General features: G+C 35.6%; 1 long non-coding RNA gene and 1 other non-coding gene across 3 annotated transcripts in view; both read right to left on the bottom strand.

Annotated features, from left to right (window-relative positions):
* Positions 1-27,305, bottom strand: part of LOC134807676 (uncharacterized) — an 841,508-nt gene that overhangs the window by 501,054 nt on the left and 313,149 nt on the right. The gene's annotated exons all lie outside the window — the stretch shown is intronic.
* Positions 15,070-15,145, bottom strand: MIR873 (microRNA mir-873). The gene has a single exon (NR_035993.1). It is a non-coding gene; the product is annotated as a microRNA mir-873 (primary transcript).

The following is a 27,305-nucleotide window of genomic DNA, read 5'->3' as shown; positions in this document are numbered from 1 at the left end:
AATACAAACATTTTAGGAATCCATAAATAAATAACATTAACCAATTAAGTAAATCTAATGTAATGGCTGAGGAAGAATGACAAGTAACAGGAAAATGCTTGACTTAAACAATTAAAAACTTATTAATTTGGTCATCTGCTGGCCCATATCATGAGGACTTAGAAAAATATTTTTGGATAAAGAGATTAAAATAGAGAATATTCTAGCCATTATTAGCTTTTTACTTCTTTCTGAAAATCAAGGAATTACCATTGTTTACTTTTAAAAGCCAATATTTGGACCAGTTCACAGAAAACCAATATTGGCCATTAATTTGAGTACATCTGGTCTATGTACTCAGTGGTTCTACGTAAGTGATATATCTCACTGTGTAAGTGATAAGGATATTATCAGATTAAAAAAATCAAAATAAATTAAAGCAAATAATGGAAGAAAAACACTTTACTCATCTTTAAAATAACTAAAATTTACCAAACATTTGTTAACTATCAAGCATTGTTTTTAAGTGTATTACATGTATTATTTTTTGATTTGTACTGTAATTATATAAAGTACATTAAGGGGAAATTTATATTTATATATAACAAAATCATATATTTTTCATTTCTATTTTATATACTTCAAAACTAGGGCACAGTGAGATTAAGTACATTAGGCAAAATCCATAAAATCTTCAGTGGTGGAACCAGGCTTTGAATCTAGAATTTGCCTTCAGGGTCCACGCTTTTTTAAATACATAAAACACCTTCCAGCTCTGAAGACTTTGGGTTTTAGATAGTCTCATTATCCTTTCTAGACGTGAAATGCTTTACTTTTATGGAGACTTTATTAAGGATTCCCAAATCTAGCTTTTGGTAGTTAAATGACCTGTGACTTTACGCAACATTTCTTCATTTAAACTTTATTCATTTAGTTGTGTAACAACGATGTGACAAATATCCATAGTGTGCCCCATTACAGGTCCTTGTTTCTGAGAAAGGTTGTACTGGTTGACTATATCATGCTAAGGCTTAACTAAAACCATGATGCAAGCCTAGTGAACACCAAAAACATAGCAATCATGTTTTTCTCTCTCAGAGAGAATTATAGACTGAACTACTGATTTGACACAGCTTGGCCTTGAAAAACACAAGTAGAAATTATCATTTACTTTGCTTTGACAGCAAGAACCTCAGAAATAGATTCTGGTTCTCCTCAATTAACTTTTTCTCCTATCTTTTTATTTTGAAAAACTTCAAATCTACTGAAAACTTTTTTTAAAAATAGTACAACTTACATCTCTAAATGTTTACCTGTATACAACACTAATATTTTGCCACATCTGCTTCATCTCTTTTTCTCTCTTTCTGAATATGTGCGTACATGTCTGGGTTTGTGTACGTCTACACAAAATTATACATATTTTATGTGAGAACCATTTGAAAGTAAGTTGTAAATAGCATGGTATTTCATCCTGAACACTCTGGCATGAATTTCTTAACAAAAAAGGACTTTCACCTATATGTTTACAATACTATTATCTCAAGAAATATAACAATACCACTTTACCAATTGTCTCAAGAGTATCCTTTATAGCTATTTTCCTCCTGGATTTTTTAAATCCAGGATCCAAAAAGGGGCATATATTGCATTTATTGGCATGCCCTTTATTACCATTAACCTAAAATGGTTTTCCCCAAGTTGAAATTTTACCTTTCATCACACTGATATTTTTGAAGTTTTGAGGCCTGTTACTTTTTAGAATATCCAACAATTTGGATTTGTCTGATTGTTTCATTTTTATTAGATTCAGGTTAAATATTTTGGCAAAATAATTCCAGAAAGGTGCTATTGACTTTACTAACTTTTAAGATTCTCTTATTTGAATGTGTGTGTTTTAACATACCTCTGGTTTTTCTAATCGATCTTTATATTTCCTGGTCCTAATGCTTAATACATTTATGTTTTCATTTCATTTTGCATTTTCTTATTAAAGCCATTCACATTTCATTTAACAGAATAGGTATTAATCAATCAACTGGCTCTGACATTTCATGTTTTATATTTTCCAAAAAAAATCAACTAAGAATAAAAGTATACCAAGAATATTAAACCCTTTCACTCTGAGTATTTTTTAAACCATGTTAACATAACTCTGCTGGGTCTATGGACTAATATGGCAGTAGTCAGTGGCATTGCTATTCTTCTCAATAATAATGTCTGCACAGTGATTTGTGATTTTTAAGACATTTTCATATACATTATGTCATTTATTAAGACCTCTCAGAGAGTCATGCCTACGATATAGTATTATTATTATTATTTTATTTTATTTTTATTATACTTTAAGTTTTACGGTACATGTGCACAATGTGCAGGTTAGTTACATATGTATACATGTGCCATGCTAGTGTGCTGCACCCATTAACTCCTCATTTAGCATTACGTATATCTCCTAATGCTATCCCTCACCCCTCCCCCCACCCTACAACAGTCCCCAGAGTGTGATGCTCCCCTTCCAGTGTCCATGTGTTCTCATTGTTCAATTCCCACCTATGAGTGAGAACATGTGGTGTTTGGTTTTTTGTCCTTGCGATAGTTTACTGAGAATGATGATATCCAATTTCATCTATGTCCCTACAAAGGACATGAGCTCACCATTTTTTATGGCTGCATAGTATTCCATGGTGTATATGTGCCACATTTTCTTAATCCAGTCTATCATTGTTGGACATTTGGGTTGGTTCCAAGTCTATGCTATTGTGAATAGTGCCGCAATAAACATACGTGTGCAGGTGTCTTTATAGCAGCATGATTTATAGTCCTTTGGGTATATACCCAGTAATGGGATGGCTGGGTCAAATGGTAATTCTAGTTCTAGATCCCTGAGGAATCGCCACACTGACTTCCACAATGGTTGAACTAGTTTACAGTCCCACCAACAGTGTAAAAGTGTTCCTATTTCTCCACATCCTCTCCAGCACCTGTTGTTTCCTGACTTTTTAATGACTGCCATTCTAACTGGTGTGAGATTGTATCTCATTCTGGTTTTGATTTGCATTTGTCTGATGGCCAGTGATGGTAAGCATTTTTTCATGTGTTTTTTGGCTGCATAAATGCCTTCTTCTGAGAAGTGTCTGTTCATGTCCTTCACCCACTTTTTGATGGGGTTGGGTTTTTTTTGTAAATTTGTTTGAGTTCATTGTAGATTCTGGATATTAGCCCTTTGTCAGATGAGTAGGTTGCAAAAATTTTCTCCCATTTTGTAGGTTGCCTGTTCACTCTGATGGTAGTTTCTTTTGCTGTGCAGAAGTTCTTTAGTTTAATTAGATCCCATTTGTCAATTTTGGCTTTCATTGCCATTGCTTTTGGTGTTTTAGACATGAAGTCCTTGCCCATGCCTATGTCCTGAATGGTAATGCCTAGGTTTTCTTCTAGGGTTTTTATGGTTTTAGGTCTACATTTAAGTCTTTAATCCATCTTGAATTAATTTTTGTATAAGGTGTCAGGAAGGGATCCAGTTTCAGCTTTCTACATATGGCTAGCCAGTTTTCCCAGCACCATTTATTAAATAGGGAATCCTTTCCCCATTGCTTGTTTTTCTCAGATTTGTCAAAGATCAGATAGTTGTAGATATGCAGCGTTATTTCTGAGGGCTCTGTTCTGTTCCATTGATCTATATCTCTGTTTTGGTACCAGTACCATGCTGTTTTGGTTACTGTAGCCTTGTAGTGTAGTTTGAAGTCAGGTAGCGTGATGCCTCCAGCTTTGTTCTTTTGGCTTAGGATTGACTTGGCGATGCGGGCTCTTTTTTGGTTCCATATGAACTTTAAAGTAGTTTTTTCCAATTCTCTGAAGAAAGTCATTGGTAGCTTGATGGGGATGGCATTGAATCTATAAATTACCTTGGGCAGTATGGCCATTTTCACGATATTGATTCTTCCTACCCATGATCATGGAATGTTCTTCCATTTGTTTGTATCCTCTTTTATTTCATTGAGCAGTGGTTTGTAGTTCTCCTTGAAGAGGTCCTTCACGTCCCTTGAAAGTTGGATTCCTAGGTATTTTATTCTCTTTGAAGCAATTGTGAAACCCTTCAAAAATTAATGAATCTGTGAGCTGGTTTTTTGAAAGGATCAACAAAATTGATAGACCACTAGCAAGACTAATAAAGAAAAAATGAGAGAAGAATCAAACAGACGCAATAAAAAATGATAAAGGGGATATCACCACCAATCCCACAGAAATACAATCTACCATCAGAGAATACTACAAACACCTCTATGCAAATAAACTAGAAAATCTAGAAGAAATGGATAAATTCCTCGACACATACACCCTCCCAAGACTAAACCAGGAAGAAGTTGAATCTCTGAATAGACCAATAACAGGATCTGAAATTGAGGCAATATTCAATAGCTTACCAACCAAAAAGAGTCCAGGACTAGATGGATTCACAGCCGAATTCTATCAGAGGTACAAGGAGGAACAGGTACCATTCCTTCTGAAACTATTCCAATCAATAGAAAAAGAGGGAATCCTCCCAAACTCATTTTATGAGGCCAGCATCATCCTGATACCAAAGCCAGGCAGAGACACAACCAAAAAAGAGAATTTTAGACCAATATCCTTGATGATCACTGATGCAAAAATCCTCAATAAAATACTGGCAAACCGAATCCAGCAGCATATCAAAAAGCTTATCCACCATAATCAAGTGGGCTTCATCGCTGGGATGCAAGGCTGGTTCAATATACGCAAATCAATAAATGTAATCCAGCATATAAACAGAACCAAAGACAAAAACCACATGATTATCTCAATATATGCAGAAAAGGCCTTTGACAAATTTCAACAACCCTTCATGCTAAAAACTCTCAATAAATTAGGTATTGATGGGACGTATCTCAAAATAATAAGGGCTATCTATGACAAACCCACAGCCAATATCATACTGAATGGGCAAAAACTGGAAGCATTCCCTTTGAAAACTGGCACAAGACAGGGATGCCCTCTGTCACCACTCCTATTCAACATAGTGTTGGAAGTTCTGGCCAGGGCAATTAGGCAGGAGAAGGAAATAAAGTGTATTCACAATTAGGAAAAGAGGAAGTCAAATTGTCCCTGTTTGCAGATGACATGATTGTACATCTAGAAAACCCCATTGTCTCAGCCCAAAATCTCCTTAAGCTGATACGCAACTTCAGCAAAGTCTCAGGATACAAAATCAATGTACAAAAATCACAAGCATTCTTATACACCAATAACAGCCAAACGGAGAGCCAAATCATGAGTGAACTCCCATTCACAATTGCTTCTAGTATTATTTTTTAATAGGAGAGTGAAACAAGGGTCTATTCTAAAATGACATGTCCAAAGGCATATGGATAATATGTAGTAGCACTGAACTTAACCATAAGTACTAGAACTGAAAATTCGGTGCTCAGTTTGGTTTTTATTCTCCACCACATCATATTATCCTTCAATAGTGATAATAAGGAACCTTCCCAAATGACACAAAACACCTCATTAAAAAGTCAGCTATATTAACAATCTTTTCCAGGAAATTTCATATACAGCTAGATTCTACATGTTTCTTCCAATTATCACTGAAATTTGTGCCTTTTTTTCCAGTCATTCTCACATCATCTATGGGTTCCTGTTTGTTGAAGGCATTTCTGCCTCATTAGTTTTTAATTGGCTCACACTGACACTTTTGCAAACAACCACCCTAACCTACACCCCTCTTTGTAGAGTTCCATGTCCCCCAGAGCTAACATGCTAAGTATGTGTAGAAATGGTTGACTTTAACATCACCACTGTGAGTAGATCTGGGTAAAATGTAAAGTATTGTTGGACTTGGGAATTTCTGAGGAAAATATATTCTGGAATTGCTACTGTGGCAATTGACTAGGAAAACAAAAAGAAAAAAAAAAGTGGTAGAAAGAGCTAGACAGGGAATCAGAAAGCCTATGTGTATAACTCTGATAAATTACTAAATTTCTTTGAGCTACCAGTTCCTAGTCTTCCTAATACTTATTTACTTAAATAAAAGAATGCCATTGAACTTAAATTATCTCTAAGATTCCTGCCAGCTATAAGATTCAGTGATTTTATTGACTATGTATCAGGGATAATGTAAATAACTTTGAATGAAATTGAACTCTGCCCTTAGAAGAATATTCTTTTTTTCTCTCTTTTGAGACTGAGTCTCGCTCTGTCGCCCAGGCTGGAGTGCAGTGGCACGATCTTTGTTCACTGCAACCTCCGCCTCCCAGGTGTAGGGAAAAGAAAGAGAGATCTGACTGTTACTGTGTCTATGTAGAAAGGAAAGACATAAGAGACTCCATTTTGAAAAAGACTTGTACCTTAAAGAATTGCTTTGCTGAGACGTTGTTAATTTGTAGCTTTGCCCCAGCCACTTTGACCCAACCTGGAGCTCACAAAAACATGTGTTGTATAAAATCAAGGTTTAAGGGATCTAGGGCTGTGCAGGATGTGCCTTGTTAACAAAATGTTTACAAGCAATATACTTGGTAAAAGTCATCGCCATTCTCTAGTCTCAATAAACCAGGGGCACAATGCACTGTGGAAAGCTGCAGGGACCTATGCCCTTGAAAGCGGGGTATTGTCCAAGGTTTCTCCCCATGTGATAGTCTGAAATATGGCCTCGTGGGATGAGAAAGACCTGACCGTCACCCAGCCCAACACCCGTAAAGGGTCTGTGCTGAGGTGGACTGGTGAAAGAGGAAAGCCTCTTGCAGTTGAGATAGAGGAAGGCCACTGTCTCCTGCCTGCCCCTGGGAACTGAATGTCTTGGTATAAAACCCGATTGTACATTTGTTCAATTCTAAGATAGGAGAAAAACCGCCCTATGGTGAGAGGCAAGACATGTTTGCAGCAATCCTGCCTTGTTATTCTTTACTCCGCTGAGATGTTTGGGTGGAGGGCAACATAAATCTGGCCTACGTGCACATCCAGCCATAGTACCTTCCCTTGAACTTAATTATGACATAGATTCTTTTGCTCACATGTTTGTTGCTGACCTTCTCCTTATTATCACCCTGCTCTCCTACTACATTCCTTTCTGCTGAAATAATGAAAATAATAATCAATAAAAACTAAGGGAACTCAGAGGCCGGTGCAGGTCCTTAGTATGCTGAGTGCCGGTCCCCTGGGCCCACTGTTGTTTCTCTATACTTTGTCTCTGTGTCTTATTTCTTTTCTCAGTCTCTCGTCCCACCCGACTAGAAATATGCACAGGTGTGGAGGGGCAGGCCACCCCTTCACCGGGTTCCAGCGATTCTCCTGCCTCAGCCTCCTGAGTAGCTGGGATTACAGGTATGTCACACCACACCTGGCTAATTTTTGTATTTTTAGTAGAGATGGGGTTTTACCATGTTAGCCAGGCTGGTCTCGAACCCCTGACCTCAAGTGATCCACCCGCCTCAGCCTCCCAAAGTGCTGGAATTATAGGCATGAGCCACCATGCCGGTCAGAATATTCTATTTTAAATTTGTCAGTGATCCACAAAAGGAAACAAATACTTTCCTAAGAAAGCATTTTAATTTTCAAAAATATAGAAAAATACTTATTTGACAAATATTTTAATGATTTTTATCTTACTAATTTGACTGTATTTTAAGTGAAAAATGCTAACATTACTGACAACCTTTTTTTTTTTTTCAATGTATGGTATGGTTTCATTGTTTTTTTCCAACTTTTATTTTAAGTTCAGGGTTACATGTGCAGGATGTGCAGATTTGTTACATAAGTAAACGTGTGTCATGGTGGTTTGTTGCACAGATCATCCCATTACCTAGGTATTAAGCCCAGCATCCACTAGCTATTCTTCCTGATCTTCTCCCTTCTACCAGTCAGTCCCTGCCCTCTGCCAGGCCACAGGATGTGTTGTTCCCTACCACGTGTCCATGTGTGCTCATCATTTAGCTTCCGCTTTTAAGTGAGAACATGCAATATTTGGTGAAAATCTTTTTCTTATGTTAACTATTGTCTTTTCATTTTCAGTGGGTTTTGAGGCTTTAATATTGTCAATTATATTTTGCATTAATCTACCTGTACAGCATTTTAAATCTGAAGCACACAGCGGACCACTGTATTAGTAACTTTCACACCAATGGTCATAATAATCACAATAATAATCAAAATCTGTACTTTCTTTATGTTCAGTAAATTCAATTCCCAAAATTTCCTGTTGCTTCTAATTTCCTTGAATCACAGATACGATTTAATTTTGTATATTCAACTTTGTATATTTAATTTTGTATAGACAGCCTCCAAAGGGCAAAAGAGAGAACTAAAATTCACTTAGCCACTAAAACAGCATTACCTGTCTAACAGCATATTCACAATAGATGAAGAGATGTAGCACAACATGGTCCAAAGTATGCAATCTGGGGTTAGACAGTCCTGAGTTTGAACTCCAGCTCTGCCATTTGCTAGTAGTATATCAGGATTATTGAGAAGTTTGGAAACAATGATTTGGTACAGCTACTAGAACACTGTATGCATTTAACTAATGGTAGCCATCTGTAAACTCCAGTAATACAACAGCATTAAAGTTCTACCTGCTTAGAGAGTGGTAGACCTTCTATAGAACCAAGTTAGCAAATATTCAATATCAGTACACTAGAAATATTTCAGAAAATAGATTAGTTATGCTCCTCTAAGATAAGGGCTCTCAACCTTTTCATTATAACCATCTCACACATGATTATCTCTACAGTCTTGGTCGTCTGTCATTGTCCTACATCTCGTGGACCACACTGACACATATTCAGTGACTCACACCATAAAGTAGTAGTTATTATTGTTACCTCATCCTCCCTATCCTTTGCTGCTGATACTCATCATCACCAAGTCAATTAATTTTCATTCCCTAAATGTCTCTGCAATGTATCCTGTCTCTTTTCTGTAGTTTTTAAATCTTCACTGCCACCATCTTCTCCTGAGCTATTGTAATAGTCTTGTAATTAGTCCCTTACATACACACACAGCTCCCTCTGATACATTATTTACACTGTAGTGATCTTTAAAATAAACACACATACACAAATGTGTTAACTGGCCTTCCCCAATTCAAACACATCAACAACATCCCAAGTCCTTAGAATAAAAACCAAAACCCTTACCACAGCCCACAAGATTATAGATGATTTGGAGCTGTTACCTACCTGTTGAGCTCCATCGAAACTCCTTCCTCCTTCACTCTCTGTGCTCTGGTCACGTCAGTCTTCTTTAATTAATTTATTTATTCATTCATTTATTTAGAGATGGAGTCTTGCTCTGTTGCCTAGCCTGGAGTGTAGGGGTGTGATCTCAGCTCACTGCAACCTCTGCCTCCCGGGTTCAAGTGATTCTCCTACCTCAGTCTCCCGAGTGGCTGGGATTACAGGCGCCCACCACCACACCCGGCTAATTTTTTGTATTTTTAGTAGACGGGGAGTTGTATCATTTGGCCAGGCTGGTCTCAAACTCCTGACCTCATGATCCTCCTGCCTCGGCCTCCCAAAGTGTTGGGATTACAGGCGTGAGCCACTGCGCCCGGCCTAGTCTTTTTAAATTGCTGTACGTGTTGCTATTGTCTTTAACCTCAGGTTGTTTACATAGTGTTCCTTCTGCCTAGAACATTCTCATCTTTCTACCACACTCACTCTGTTAATCTTTAATTGGTCAGATATCAGATCAAACACAACTTCCCAAGGAAAGCCCTCATTTCCCCCACTCAAACCATAATAAGGCAGGTATTTCCCTTCTATGCTGTCACAGCAACTGACATTTCCCTTCAGTGTATATTAATCACTTTTAATAATTCAAATATATATAAAATATGTGTGTGTATATATATATATATATATTTGGTTTTTTTGTTTGTTTTGTTTTTGAGATGGAGTCTTGCTTTGTCACCCAGGCTGAAGTGCAGTGGCATGATCTGAGCTCACTGCAACCTCCACCTCCCAGGTTCAAGCAATTCTCCTGCCTCAGCCTCCCGAGTAGCTGGGATTACAGACATGCGCCACCACACCCAGCTAATTTTTATATTTTTGGTAGAGATGGGGTTTCACGGTGCTGAACACGCTGGTCTCGAACTCCTGACCTCAAGTGATCCACTAGCCTCAGCCTCCCAAAGTGCTGGGATTACAGGCGTGAGCCACCGCGCCCGGCTAGAATATGTTATATTGTGTTTATTATATTAATACACTTATTATATATTAAATCATTAAATGTTAATTCCATACAGACAAGTGTCATGCTAAGTTTTCTCAGTTTTAATCCCTGGAGAATAGCACAGTGTCTAAACAAAGCTAATACTCAACGAAAATTAGTTGAACAAAGTATAAAAAGAAATCAGGGAATATTTTTTCACTGTTATTTTTCCCTTACAGTTTTTGTTTTGAAAATATTTTTTTCTCCTGTAAACTTTCAGTCTGCTCTTTTTTCCAAAGATGGATTGTGTCTGGCATATATAATCCAAGCACTCTGCCCACCTATTACCCTTGATAATTGTATTTGATTAACCAGTCACATCACAGATGTTGCTACAATTTGATCAGCAAACAGTTCTTCTGATCAGCACGAAATAATCATTATCAGGGAAAGTGAATGTAATTCTGAGTTTTGTTAACAAATGGAGACTATAATTTTGTTAGAATTTTTGAAATGTAAAAAATAATTATCTAAAAAGAGCAAATATTTAGATTACTTCCAAGGAATAGGACAGATGTTCAATTATCGACCTGCGGACCTTTGTCCATCTGTAAATGATTCCCAAATTGTAAGTTGACTGTGTTTAAAAGTTTATACATAAGTAAGTCAATGGTTTAGAACTCAATGTATTTTCCATATATATATATATACATATATATATATAGTGTATGTATGTGTATATATATACATACAAATTTGTAATATATAAATTTGTAAAACTATACACATACACATTATATATAGTGTGTGTATATATATATATAGTGTGTGTATATATATTCTTTAGCAGTATATATATATTTCTTTAGCAATTGTATATATATACATATATACACTATATATACACACATATATACACTATATATGTATATAGATACTATATATGTATATAGATAATATATATATGTATATAGATAATATATATGTATATAGATTATATATATATATATATATATATATATATATATATATGGCTGAAGAAATAACTTTAATGCATTTAGAAACCTCAAAATCAAAATTTCCCTGCTGGCACCGCAGGGTCCCCTCCCTTTGGCTGGCCCTCCTCTCAGAACACTGAGCACTCCCGGGCACTCAAAGTATTTCTTGCCCACATGTGGGTAGGAGGGACACAGGGAGACCCTGCATTGTCCCTAATAATTGCAACGGTGCCCCTTGTGCCTGTCAGTCCGGGTGAGGTTGCCCCATGGGTGCAGTGTAGAAGTGGTGGCGACCAGAAGCTGAGAGAGGCCTGGCCAGCAAACGGGACTAGGCTGGACTCCCTGGAAGCAGCAGGGAGATATATATATATACACACACACATATATATATACATACATACATACATATATACACACACACATATATATATACATACATACACACATATGTACATATATATACACACACACATATACACATATATACACACACATATATACATACATATATATACATACATATACACGTTTATATATATATATATATAAAGTCTGTGTGTACATATGACAACATATAAACATTTAGGCCACACAACACTATTTAATTGCATAGTTAAAGTGTGTCAATAGCAATTAAATATTAAAGTCTATAAAAAATGCATTTGAAGTAGTAGTTGCACTAGGAAAGATTTTTACAAGAACTGGTGCTATTATGGAACTAATTGCAATGAATAATAAAACTGAACTTTCTAGTTGCCTAAGGTTCTGCTACTTCTGAGGGGTAGAACAGCTATCCTTAGCTTCCCAGGTGGTGGAACATTTGAACAGGATGCCTGTAGGTCAGGGATCTGAGGTTGCCATGCAGAAACTAGGATCACTATTTTTAGTCAGTACAAACAGCTGAATTCTCCAGAGAGTTTCAAACTGCATAAACCAGATCCACTTTCACTAAGGTTCCTAGAAGCGCCATTCAACTTGCCTAATATACTCTTTTATCTTGGTAATTAATTGTTCAGCAACAAGTGAGAGTAACTATACAGTTGTTATATTTGGCTATGTATTTTCCTATGGTGGGCAAATAAAAAACAAAAATTTTATTTTAAGTATTGATACAAATAAATAGAATAACCTAGAATTGCTTTAAATTTCCTAAATTTTCATAAATTAACTAAATCAACGAGTTATGTTTGCTTTCAATGTACTGACATGCCTTTACTCAAACTCAGAAATGAAATATACAGTGAGAAGGGGAAGAAAATTAATTGCAGAGAAGATAAAACATTGATATATTTGAAAGACATTATTGGCTAACATAATTAGGATAGAAAATGGAGGCTCAAAAAACTGGATCTAAGCTAAAATGGTACTATGAAAAAAATTTTTAAAACAAGCTTTTATGGCAGGTCTAAAATGGTATATTCCTTCTAGAAAGAGTAATTTGAAGAGCCAATTAATTCATAGTAGGCAGTAATCTTTCAGTTAATGGTATTTAATTAAAATGACAGGGCTACTCCTTGGATTTGAGGGTAATGACAAATGAAACTTTAATTAGAGTCTTACCTTCCAGGAAAGAGTATGGGCCACTGGATTTGTGCACAAAATATACCATAGTTACTCACATAATTTCTTTTGTTGCTTATTTCTTTTCTTCCAATTTTAAGTAATATATGTACTGCTTCTTTTTGTTTTTGATTTCCCGCTTTTACAGGTGAAAGTCTGTTTTTCTCTCTATGTAATTTCCCATAATTTATTCTAATGAGGCTAGCTAGTATCATCTACAGAATCCTAGAATGAATTCAATACTAAACTAAAACTTTGCTTTTATGAGATAACATGCAATTGTGAGACACATTTAGGAGTTTCCACTTAGGCAACTTGAGATAAACTGAATATAATACATTCAAACAGAACATTAAATGAGAGAGAAATAATATAGAAATAGTAATTAGAGCTTCGTCAAGTTAATATTAGAGATGCAGGCTTTTAAACTGAAGTGGATCTAACATATTTTAGATATTTAAGAAATGTTCCCCAGTGGGTTGACCACATTTCATTGCTTAAGGTAACGCAGAGCAGGGTATGAACAAGAAAGCCTAATGTATGATTTCCAACGAGTGAGGCAGGACCTTGTACATATAATGCTGTGTCCATTATAATAATGATGAACAAAAAGCTATACAAACATGCTCCTTGTCAGTTTCTAACCCCAGACTCTGGCAGAACAGTTGAAAATAGATGCTCAATAGAGATGTCTGCTGAGTTGATGCTGACATATAAGTTCCATGTTATTGATCCACATGTGGGAAAAAAATTGAAAGGATTTTTTTTTCTCTAGTTATTAAAAGTCAAGGGTCAGATGAGCTCCTTGAATGAGGCCTATTGTTCTAACTTGCCCCTGGTCTTAAAAAAACTGTTGGCATTAGGATGAACTATACATTCCAGAAAAGTGATTCTCAACTCTCTCCTGATTGTACCTGATGACATGTTGCAGAAGCCAGTAATTTGTTACTAATATTAAAGAGTAATGTTAGTGGATGATTTGCTTTTATTAAAAAAAAAGAAGGGCATGTTCAGGGTGATATATATGCCACCTTGTTGCATTCTAGTAAGATAAGCTTTTCAGAGGAGATATCACAACAAGCTACTGGAAATAAAATACAGCCAACACATTGTTTTATCTCAGCCACATCCAGCAGTGTGATCACACAGACACAAGGATCATGGGTTTAGATGTGGGGCAAAAAGAAAAACAAAAAGGCTGAGAACTGTAATCCTAGATTGTGAAAGAGAAACAGAAAGGTCTACTGACCAGTGATTGACGATACTTCTGTCTGAAAACATGCTTTCAATCGATTTAATATTTTTCCATATTTATGCCAGGATAATTAAAATCAATTGAAGAAATCCTACAGAAATAAGCTCCAACTGGATTTAATTTGCAAAAAATTTAAAAGCTGCACATTGTTTTAGAAAAAAGACAGGTCAAAATGAAGGTAAGATTTGTATTACCAGCTTACATGTAAGAACTTCATTGAATGTTTTGAAGATAACATTTTGAGGAATGTAGAAAAAACACTGAGAGGAACTTTATCACTAATTATTATAGAATATTTAACACAAATATAACCTTTAGATATGATTCATTTTTCTAAGTGAATTTGAAAGTATTTAGGTATGACTATGAGTAGAGTCTCTGCTACTCACTAATGTAGGATACACATCATCAACTTCATACATTTACTATATTCCTCCTTCAGTAATTGAATTTGTCACTCTTGTTAAAAGAAGACCATAAACAGATTATAAAGGATCAACCTTATGTGGTTTCATGAAAGGCTGCTTTATGAGATTTAACAACAGATTCATGCTATAAATGCTGATGCTAAATGTGGTCCATTGAACAATCCTGAAATATAAAAAGACTAATTACATAAGTTGATGTTACACATGAACATGAACAGAGAAAATATTTTCTCAGAAAAAAATTAGATAACAATCTCAACATTTATATAGTTAAACTCCTGATTAGATACAACCAAGAAAAAAAGTTTAAGGGAATACATATGATTTTTAATTTTTTCCTTTCCTGCAAGGTCTATAAATTATCTTTCACGTAAGCACTGGCATCATTCATTTCATTGAATAATTTATGTCTTGTAGAATGTCTGCTGAGTTTACAAAGATAAGATCAGGACTATTAGAGATGCTTCCCTTGGTGGGATTCAACACCTCAAGTAAACCTACTGACATCCATGTTGAGTGGACAAGTTAACCCTTGCCTAACTGAATTATTTTGCATTTTCAACATTACTTCCTTGTTTAGAACTTAAACTTATACTCAGAACTTGGAGGAACTGACAACAGTGGAAGGTACCAGCCATAAAATGTTGTCCATTGCAAAGCAGTAGAAATGAGTAGGAAGATTTGTGGGTGTTCCCGGGAACTCATCAGTCTCCTGTTCATTTTCAATAGGAGACTCACAAGTTCCTGCAAATGCACACAAACTTATTCTAAGCAGGAACCATTTGCAGATAAGCAGCTGTTCATATTTCCTCCATTTCAAGTGAATACAGTAATCTGTTCCCCTGGAGTATCTTCAGCAGCTTGGCTGGTGCTTGTGATTCTTTTCAAACAGTTTTGTGGGCATCCCAGACACTGGTCACCTTCATTTATGTATTCAATAAATATTGATTGAGCATCCCTTAAGCAGGTCACTGTTCTTGTTTTAAAGATAGAGTGATAAATAATTTCTTGCCTTTAGGGCAATTCTATCAAACATTAGTCCAGTTCACTTTCAATAATGCCTGAGTCGAAGTATCAGTCTCCAATGCCAAATGAGAGGCACTGGTATTTAAATTTGTACTTCCTGGTGCAATGGGAAGAATCTAGCAAAGGGAACTACAAGATCAGAATTCTAGCCCTACTGCAGCTAAGACATACCAGTATTTCCATGTCACACCATTTAACATGTTTTTTGCTTCAGTTTTTTTTTTTAATTTTAAAAATTATTATTTGGGCTATTTTACTTTTCATTCTGGATATAAATGTGTGATGATGATATAATAACTGGAAACAAAGAATGGAAGTGTTTATACATAAATGTAATGTTATTGAAGTTGTCTTTTTCTATTAAAAAACCTTTGTTTCAGCAATTACTGTAAATTTTAAATGTATTATTAATAACTGGAATCTTTTCTACCAGCCAACACATAAATTATTTTTCTCATATAAAAATAAATGGTTAATTTGCCCATTTAATGGTTCCTAACATTGAAACTTATTTTTATCAGCTTTAATGTCTCCATTAGATCTCAGACTCTAGCTCTAATGTTCTAAGAAGACAGGCCCAGTTCTTGACCAGGAAGGTGGTAATCATCAAGGTAAATATTTTTCCAAGACCAGGTGTTAGTCTTTGCAGTTTTTCTGAAATTTTAAGTTCCAGAAAATTTTGCCTATGTTAGTTTGTTCAAATGAAAAAAATAAATATTCCACTATCTCTTCTCCCCATAAAAAGCATGTGTATAGGCAATTATGCCTGTTCACACACAGGGTCTCTGTCCATAAAGGTTCCCAGCCGGTAAAATTTCATGCACTCATGCTCGGTACAGAATAGCATATAGATCCGTTTATTTTACTACCATATGCCCTTGTAAGAGGCAGTATGTAAATACTTTATTGAAGAGGTTTAATTTTTAAGTCCTATCTAGGAATTGGCAGGAATTAACTACAGGTTTTCTTGGTTTTTTGTTTTGTTTTGTTTTGTTTTTGTGGGGCAAAAGAAGGGGTTTTGATCTCAGTAGACTTTCCTGTCCCTGGAGCTTGGATTTCTGTTTCTGTCGCACTGTTAAAGGACTGAGACCATATCTCCATATAATTAGGTTGTGCAGGTAAGCAGTTACTGTCTTTTCCTAAATGGGTCCACACTTGTGTACCAGGGGCAGCACTGCCATGGAGCCCTGATCAAAGGGGCCTGCCTGGTATTTAATGAGGTGGAAGAAGAATGCCACAATGAATACAGCCTCAACTACTCTGAATTATGAGGTTTATGTGGTTGAGTGTAGAAGTTTCTCCAAATGGACCCAGAGTCAGTTACTTGTATGGCAGAGGAGTTTGGAGGACAATGGAACATTCTCTCTTTAATCTCTACTAGGGCTGGGGAAGGAAGTAGACCCCACTGAATAACCTCCTCATTATGTGGCTATATTAAAATTGTTGAATATCTATTTATGTAAATCATATGCTATAAAGGTTATTTGCTGTTAGAGTCTCCAATTAAAATTCCAATTGACAGTCAAGAATCCTTGAAATAGCCTAATCAAATAAGAGTAGATCACCACTTTATCCAAGGAATAAGCATCCTCTAGGCAGAGGCACCATCCTGTTTTTCTTGTTTCCACACCTAGAAAATCTTCAGCAGCTAACAAAATCAACTGACCAGTATATGAAATGTATTTGTAAATAAATAAATAATCAGCAACTCAGAGAACATTTATTAAAAGTTTTCTAAAGGGTAGAGTAGGTGGCTAAATAAATGTGATACAATCATTTCCTTTATAGTGTTTGCATTAACATTTTACCTAATAATAAAACGTACGTTATTTGTGGCAAATGCATATCACAGATGCAGATATACAAAGATGACAAGGAGAAACACTAAATAGCAATAAATGGTGCAAACCAAGAAACAGGGGAGGAAATGTTGAAGCAATTGTGTAGCAGTACATAAAAGTTTAGAGTTCTACAAGCAGAGACCTGTATGTAACTATCACACATAGAATAAGCAATGTATTCTATGTGTGCATCACATTATATTTAATCTCTCTGGGACTTAGTTTTCTCATTTCAAAATGTGGATACTAGTAGTAACTATCTCATAGTATTTTATCATTCTTATCAGCATTATTGTCATTATTGAGAGTAAGGAATGGAACAGAGAGAACAAATTGAATGTTACAGCCCTGTTACTGAATTTACATATTAATGCTAAAATCTTGAAGCAGGAAAGGAATTTCTGGAGAAAAAAAAAAGAGTATTAGTCATATTAACACCTAACCCATTATAATCCTGAAAAATCTACTAATAACATTGTCATTATAATGAAGTCTGGTACCTTTGGGGTGAGTATAGATTCTATTTCTAGGGAACTGTTTCCACATTTCTCAAAAAGTTATTTAAGATGATGAAAATTATACCCATTCCTTGTACTTCTATTAAGAGAAGCCATTCCTTAACATCTTTATAGCTCTTTGACAACCTTTCTGCTACTTATTATTATCAATGCTGAAATAAATTATTTAGAGAATACTCATGCAATTTATGAGGTCACAATAAAGAAAATGGTCAAAGTCACAGAAATACAAATATTTCTTAAATACAGAGCAACATATTTTAGAATGAGAATTTAGACTACGTGAACGCTGTAAGGCACTTAAAAGTTTATATGAGTTTTCTATTTTAAGATACTTTTTTTTTAAACACTCTAACATTATTCATGTTACTACCTCTTTGGTTAATAAGCATTTTCTATCCTTATCCCAGTGTCTGATCTTTAGAGAAACAAAATAAACTGTTGGAAATAACAAACTGGGTCTTTCTTTACAAATTTTTTTACCTCATCAAATCACTATGTTCTTAAAGTATACTACATGGTTGAAATAGGTGGAGATAAATCTGAATTTTAAAATTTTCACTCCATGCTAGACTGCAGCGATGCACCTATCCAGGTTTTTGATTAGAATTATGAAAAACAAGCAGTCATAATGTACTGAGCTCTAAGAGGTCAAGTTCTCAAGTTTGAGATTTGCTTAGGCTTATTTCTCCATAGTGATTGCCACTATGCCCATACACTTTAGAGAAAATGTGTGAAGAGATCATGATAAAATATGAATTTATGTATTGATTCATGCTTTCAAAGATATTTGTTTGACACTAAGTTCATAACTGATAAAAATGTTCACCAACGCAATTGTACTTTTCATGCTTATTCTTGATACTGAATCTGACAAAAAGATTTCTGACCAGCTATAGCCACATATTTTTACTAATAATCCATGTTTCATGAAACCAACAAAAACTATATACACAACTTAAAATCAAAAGCAACTTAACATGTAAATAAAAGCAATGATAATGACATAATTAAAAAGACAATTTCTCTTGACATACTCTTATTGAAAATGATTATACCAACACAAAAGATTTTATTACTTGGCATAAGAAACAGCAATGATAACTGTATTGACTTTAATTTTGTCAGATACTCAAGTTTCTACTCTGAGTCATACTACCCTATTGAATATTATTTAAGGAACAGTACTGTTCCTTAAATACTTTTAAATTAGTTTTGATTTGGAGAAAGAGTGTTATGCTAGTGCTACAATGACAAAAATGTTTAAAACTTAAATTATTTTTTTAGAAAAAAGATTTCTGTTGAAGTATTTAATAAAAATTCCACTTCATTTTCAAAGAATTTAAGTATATTCAATCCTGATTATATCTCAAGTAGTGATAGCAGATACTATAAGAAATGTTTCAAAATGCTTTATGCACCTCTACCTTTCTATTAATTAAAAATTTATACATGCTTGATGCTTAAAGATCCAAATATTTTAAACGTCTACAAAAGCAAATGTGAAAGCCTCTCTTCTTCCATTCTCTACCCAATCCAACAGCCTTCCTGGGAGCAAGCATTATTAACAGTTTAACATTAATCTCCCAGAATGTTTCCATCTAGTATAATGATGTTTTGTTTGATTTTATTACATGAATTGGGACCGTATTACCCATTGAATCCTGCAAATTACTTTTCACATTTCTCAATATATGATGGTCATTATACCATGTCAGGACATCTGACTATTTTTAATGGCCAACTATTTCCCATCAATGACTAGTTCCCCCTCAGCCCATTACAATGCTGCAATTAACATCACTCTGAGAAAGTCTATTTATTTTTAGGTTCAGACTGAGTATTTCTTAGTAAAAAGTCATGCAGTTTTTTAAAAATATAAATTGCTAAAACCCAACAAATTGTCCATCAGAAAGGCAATTTGCAACCCCCAACAGCAGATAATAACAGTAATCATTTGTCTGTGTCCTTGACAGCAATGGTTATCATTTGTTTTTAATTTAAAAAATTTGATGGAAGAAAATAATATCTTATTGTTTTTAGTTTTTTTCTGATAAGAAATATAATTGAACATGCATTAGTATGTTTCATATTTCTATTGATTACTTGTGTGTCTTTTTCACAAATAAGTTATTCATACTTTTTTTTTAATGGTTTGATTTTTTAAAATTATTATTATACTTTACGTTTTAGGGTACATGTGCACAATGTGCAGGTTAGTTAAATATGTATATATGTGCCATGCTGGTGTGCTGCACCCATTCACTGGTCATTTAGCATTAGGTATATCTCCTAATGCTATCCCTCCCCCCTGCCCCCACCCCACAACAGTCCCCAGAGTGTGATGTCCCCCTTCCTGTGTCCATGTGTTCTCATTGTTCAATTCCCATCTATGAGTGAGAACATGCAGCGTTTGGTTTTTTGTCCTTGCAATAGTTTACTGAGAATGATGATTTCCAATTTCATCCATGTCCCTACAAAGGACATGAACTCATCATCTTTTATGGTTGCATAGTATTCCATGGTGTATATGTGCCACATTTTCTTAATCCAGTCTATCATTGTTGGACATTTGGGTTGGTTCCAAGTCTTTGCTATTGTGAATAGTGTCACAATAAACATACGTGTGCATGTGTCTTTATAGCAGCATGATTTATAGTCCTTTGGGTATATACCCAGTTTGACAATTTTATTCTATATGGTTGCTGTTATATTGATTTTAGGTGCTATTTATATATTTTATCATGGATAATAATAGTGTCTTACATGTTACAACAATTCGCTTCAAGCTTTATGCTTAAAATTAACTTTATTATGATGTCTTTCACATGATATAGTCATTTTTAAAGCTTATATAGTTAAATATGTCAATTATTTCTCTTATGACTCAGTTTCATTTCTTGCTTAGTAGTAAATTTACCACCCTGATATTAAAATACACTGCTATATTTTCTTCTTTTTTAGTTTATTTTTTACTTTTAGATATTTCATTTAACTAAAATTAACTTTTTATATTGTGAGAAGCAATAGTATTTTTTGCCAATGAATAGAAATATGTCAACTTTTTACATTTTATTAATATATAATATTTGTTGATATGACAGAGTGTAAAATATAATTTCCCTTTAAAATTTATTTTAAACTGACAAATAAAAATTGCATATATTTATCATGTACAATATGTTGCTTTGAAATACGAGTACATTGTTGAATGACTAAATCAAGCTAATCAACATATGAATTACTTCACATACTTAATTTTTTGTAGTAAGAATACTTAAAATCTAATATCTTAGTAATTTCAAGAACAAAACACAGTTATTAATTATAGTCATCAAGCTATATAATAGATGTAAACTTATTCCTCCTAACTGAAATTTTGTATCCTTTCACCAGCATCTGTCACAGAAATTACAATTTTATGCCTATATGTGCATGACTGTCTTCAGTAATTATCTATTTTACTGACCTAGTTTCTATTGCTGCACCTGTCCCAAAGCCTTCATCATACATGTGTAAAAACTATTTCAAACTTCATAGGTCAAATACTAGTTGGGAGCTAATTACAATAATTCAAGAGAAATTTTGATGGGCTACATAGGCAAGCCAGTTAGAAAAAAATAGTGCAGGCTTAATAGACATTATTGCACACTATAAAAGTCATCAGAATCAAAATGGAGAAACTAATGATAAAAACAAACAAGCAAACCTGGCAAACAGTGCTGGGGAAGATTATCAAGAGAGCGTTGTTACACTTGCATGCCTGAGAACAAAATGATCACAAAAGATTGCAAAAACTGCAACCTTGCAAAGAGACCATGGCAACCTTTCACAAAAAGTACTTCTTGAGGGACATCTGTCCAGAAACTGCCTGTCCACCCTCTCACTCGTATCACCTGTGTTATTAATCTTTATAGCCAAGGATAATCTCCAAAAAATTACGTAATCTTCCTCATTTTTCCTTTAAAACCTTTGTCTTCCTTTACCTCCTTGAATATGCACATAATTTATAAGCGCATACATATTCCCATTTCTGTGCCCTACTCGCAAATAATACATTTTTTTGTTTTAGAGAGCCTCTCTCTGTTTGATATTTAGATTGACAGTAGTCAGAATTGACAGAACCTAAGTGTTACGGGAATGTCACAGGAGGGAGAACCGAGGGAGACATCCACTTCTCTTGCTTAGTAATGGGATGACTTTTTATGTTACTTAGATATAAGACAAAGGAGGCAGAGCAGATTTGAGGGGAAAAAAAACTTCATTTTTTAAAAATTTTAGATGATTGTCGGTCATCTACATGGAAACATTACAGAGGTAGCTAAGTATACATATCCCCATTTTAGGAAAAATCTAAGAGATAAAGATTTGGAAACTATCAACATAAAGCACTACCAAAATCACAGTAGTTAATGACATTAAGCGTTCAGAATGCCAAAAGGATGATAGTCCAGTAACGAATTTTAAAGGGCTCTAACATTTAAAAGACAAGGAAGTACGGCTCTCAAGAGAGGGCACTGGACAGAAGAATAGAGGACAGGCTGAAAAGTGTGAACTGAAAGCAAAAAGAAGCAAACATTTGCAAATTAAGGAAAGATTTGAACCATAAGACAATGCAGGCAACTTTGTTGTGTTCATGTTAGCTACTTACAAAATTAGTACAATTCAGAATATTTTCTTATATCCCATTCCAAAGATGAAATTCAATTTGAGTTATTTGGTAATTTGTACCCATTTGGTACATGTGGCTTTATTTTAGTTCATGTTTTCCTGTCACTGTATTAAATTAGAATATTTTCCAATATGTTATGAATTTTATCATATGTATCACTATTTCAGAGTCAAAAGACAGATGTAACTATGTATGCACAAGCTAGAATATGAGCAAGAAATATCATAATGAGAATGTTAGTATACACCTATGCAACAAGTTGCTTATAAACCTACACTGTTATCTCTATGTAATAGTGAAAATTTAGCTCTTTGTACTCAAATGCCATAAAAAAATAAGAATGAAGTAAAAAATGTATATAAAACCTTTGGCTAGAAGGCCATTTATTTTAGCAAAAAAATACACTGGTGGTGTAGTCAGAAAGACTTAGATTGGAATACTAGTTGAATTTTTCTGAGACTCAGTTTACTCATATGTATTCATATGATACTTGTATCATATTAATATGAGAATAATACATAATAATTTAGGGATTTAAGCAATGCCATTATGTTGCCCTATCTCTTACTTTTTACATATCATCTATAGAAGTACATATCATCTATAGAAACAAATCCTCTTTTCTTTTCTGTGACATACCTAAGTGTAAGAAAGGATTTCAGGGAGCAAAGATGGCTTTATAAATGAGAAATCCTGGGAAACTTCAAATCACTAATATGCAGCTTACAATACAATTATTCCTTGAAGGTATTAGTGGGTGGTGAAGAGGTCCTAAAATAAATGTTTCCATGGAAAAAAGGAAGACAGAGAGTGAGAGACTAGTATTCATCTTTCTATCACAAAGATTAATGTGTTACTACATAGTTTGTTCTACAGAGCTAACACTAAAGTCTCACACATACTTGTGCACACTGAGCTATCAGCGTCCAATGAAACTCATCTCCATTAGTAAATGGACATAGTTTATATTAGCACATAGAGGCTAAAGGAGATTAGAGAGAGCAGGCATAAATGTGGGCTTTTGGGGAAAGTTCCACATAGGACATGACAGAGACAATCCTAAGTTTATACATCACATCATGTTTGATTTTTCTCCTTGGTAGGCACATAGAAATCTACACTTTCCAGCCCTCTTGCTGGTACCATATGATGTATTTTGGTCATTGCAAACAGGTAGAGGTGATATGCACCATTTCTAGACTAAGGCAATGAAAAGTATCTTTAAGTTCTCTGCTATCTCTTGTCACCTTCTCAGCTGTATGTTTTGTTGTTGTTGTTTGTTTGTTTTACCAGTAAAGACTGGTAAAATATGTGTATTCTTGATCCAGGCTTCCTGTCTTGAATTCTGGCTCTGATATTTTCTATTAGTTATGCAACCTTCTATGCCTAATTTCCTCTCCTGTAAAATGAAAATAATAATTGTATCTACATCACAGGGGTTATGAGGATTAATTAAAATAATAGGTATAAGCTTTTAGAGTAATGAAAGCAAATAATAAACACTTAAAATGTTAGCTACTTTCATTAGTATTTCCCACTTATGAAATTTTCTATACTTTCTCCTGATTCTTAATAAATACTTTTTTAAAAGTTTCCCATAATAGAAATTTGGGGTAGTTAGATTTAGGTTTTATTTAAATCAAAATCAAACTTTTCTAATAGTTGGATCCAATGTTAGTATCTTTCTTGTAAGCTAGTTCTTCATCATTAGAAATATTCAGAAGAGGACAAAGGATTCTGTCAATGATAGTAAAGAAATAATTCTTTCCATAGGAGGAAAAATAAAAGTAATGACCTCTAAGTACCCTTCAAAACCTGCATTTCTAACAATTTAAATACCATTATACTACTCTGAAGGTGACTAATATTTAAAATTACATTTCACTGAAATATAATTGTCTTTAATAATTGGGAAACTACTTTGAATAAACCTTAAATAATTCATCAAACGTGATTGATAAGACAATAGACCAAATCACTATGTATTAAACCTCTGTTTATACATAGTCTGTAAAACTTTCTGTAGCAGTTATCATCCAAAATAATTGGGAATATAATGCAGTTTCTAGAAAAGATATTCAATAACACAACAAGCCCAGAAAAAAGGATAAATAGCATGAGATATTTTACTAAGGCACTGACACTCAGAATTTAAATTTGACAGTCTATAAAATCTGTTCAAGAATGAAGAAACCCACAAAACTTCACAGCACTATTTGCCCATGGTAGAGGATTAAAGGTCTGTATCGAGGTTTTCCGTCAGCCAGATTTTATTTTTTTCTATCTACTGGTATTAAATGAAAATCTGGCTAAATCATAGTAATCGACCCCTTTTTTAAAAAATACATGTTAGAAAACGCTAAATTTGATGATAAGGATAATATTTATAGGAATGGGAGTTGCTTTCTCTCCAAATACAGTTGTTATTTTTTGACTTCCTGAAACACTACAATATTGCAAAATTAATGAGAACACAGACACAAAGAAGGAAACAACAGACACTGGGACCTACCAGAGAGTGGAGGATGACAGGAGGGAGAAGTGCAGAAAAATAACTATAGGGTACTAGGCTTAGTGTCTGGTAATAAAATAATCTGTACCTCAAACCCCCATGACATGAGTTTACCTATATACAACAAATGTGCACATGTATCCCTGAACCTAAAATGAAAGTTAAACAAAAAATCCCTACACTTAAATTTCTTCATTGAAACCTTTTATGGTGAAGACATCAGCAATAGGTGGAGTAGGACCTCCCAGTGTTTGTCTCTCACAGAAACATTAATTTGGACAACTATTGTTTCACAAAAATACCTTCACAAGAGCTACAAAAACCAGTTAAGAGATTATAGCATCTGGGTATATCACAAAAATTTTAAAAGATGCATTGAGGAAATAAGAAGAACAGTTTTACATCACCCACGTTGCCCCGTCCCCAAACCCTCGGCAACACAGTGTGAGAAGAGATACATTCCAAACGAGGGAAGGACAGAAAGGGAAGTATCAGTTTCCAGACTGAGCCTTGAGACCAACATCAGTGCTGGGCTGGATCCCACAGCCTTACAATCCAGGTTTGCCTGGCTGTCTCAGCCTCCAGTCCTGCCCCAATTCCAGGCCAATCCCCATAAACTCTGGCATTAGTCTGACCCCACAGACTCAGTCTCCAGGCCTTCTCCAGGGTTAGGCTGGCCCCAGTGGCCCCAGGCTCCAGACTGACCACAGCACCAGGCTGACCCCAGTGGCTCCCTCCAGACTTCAGGCTTACACAAGCAACTTGCTAGCCTTTGCTAGCCCTTGCATCCCTAGCCATCAGGCCAACACCCATGGACCCAGCTGCCATGCCATGCCCTGAAGATACAAGCTCTAGGCCTGCCCAAGTGCCAGACTGGGCACAGAAACTATAGGTTCCTGGCCCTCACTAGGTTCTAGATCAGCCCAGAGCCAGTCTGGCACACATAGCCCCAGGCTTCAGGCCTGCCTAGTGCCAGGCTAGCACTCCTGGCTGAAGATATCATGCCACATCCACTGACATGGACTCCTGGCCTGCTCAGGGCCAGGCTGGTCCCTGTTGCCCCATCGTCCAAGGCCACCCCTGTGGCTCCATGCTCTAGAAGACTTGGGTTCCAGGCCTGCTTCAGCCAACTCACAGTCCAGGCCCATCCCAATTAACCCAAGTGTTATCTTGGTCCTCAACGAAACAGACTCTATGACCTCTCCTGTGTAATCAGGTTCCAGGTCAGCCCCGCAGCTCCAGGACTCAGGCCGACAGCCTCTCAGACCTAGCTTCTAGGCCAGCCATTACAGATACAGGCTCCAGGCTGGTCCTCACGGCCCTAGGCTCCATGCCAATCGTCCTGGTTCCAGGCACCAGGCCAGTACCCACAATACCATGTACCAGATCAGTCTCATGGACCCAGGTTCCATGCCATCCCCAGCAGCTGGCTGGCCACTGGCCCCAGGCCAGTCCCCATGGTTCCAGGCTCCAGTGGCCCCAGGGTCCATGCCCCCACCAGTAAATCCTGGTATCAGGCCAGACCCTATGGACCAAAACTCCAGGATAGCCTCTGCAGACCCAGGCTTATCTCAGGGTCTATTTAGAAGACTCATGTGTAGCCTCACTCTAGCACCAGGTCAGTACCCACAGAAGTTCCTGTGGACCCAGGCTTCAGTTCAGACTTTATGGATACAGGCTCCAGCCAGCCTCAAGGAACCAGTCTCCAGACACACCATTACAGACCCAATCAAAACTTCTGGCACAGTTTACCCAGGCTCTAAGGCCATCTCTGCATACCCGGGTGCCAAGCCCACTCACCTATTGACCTTGGTACTGGGCCAGCCTGCCTGATGACTCCAGCAGCAAGTCCATCTATGAATCATGGCAGATAGTCTGCCCATAACCTCTGGACAAGCTGAATGATAAAGGGCTTTCCCAGACAAAGCCAGTCTGCAAAGACTGAAATGAGTCCCTACTTCTTCAAATGTGAAGATAACAATGCATGGCCACAAGGATCAAGAACAATCAGAGAAACATGACATACCAAAGAGACAAAGCATCAGTAGTGGATTCTAAAAGTGAAAATTTATTAACCGCCTAGCAAAAAATTGAAAAACAATTGGTTTAAGGAGTTCAGGAAACTACCAGGAAACAATTCAAGGAAAATAATAAGTGACGAAAGTAAGAAATTGGACAGAAATATTAAAATTGTTTTAAAAAAATCAAACACAAATTCTGCTGCATGAAAAAAAAAAGAATGAAATTTTAAAATGTAATACCATCAATCACAAAATTGATCAAGCACAAGAAAGAATCTGTGAACTTGAGGACAGGTTATTTGGAAATATACAGTAAGAGAAGCAAAAA

The sequence above is a fragment of the Pan troglodytes genome, chromosome 11 (genome assembly GCF_028858775.2).
Source record: "Pan troglodytes isolate AG18354 chromosome 11, NHGRI_mPanTro3-v2.0_pri, whole genome shotgun sequence".
Taxonomy (NCBI): Eukaryota; Metazoa; Chordata; class Mammalia; order Primates; family Hominidae; genus Pan; species Pan troglodytes.
This window is presented reverse-complemented; position numbering and strand designations above follow the sequence as displayed.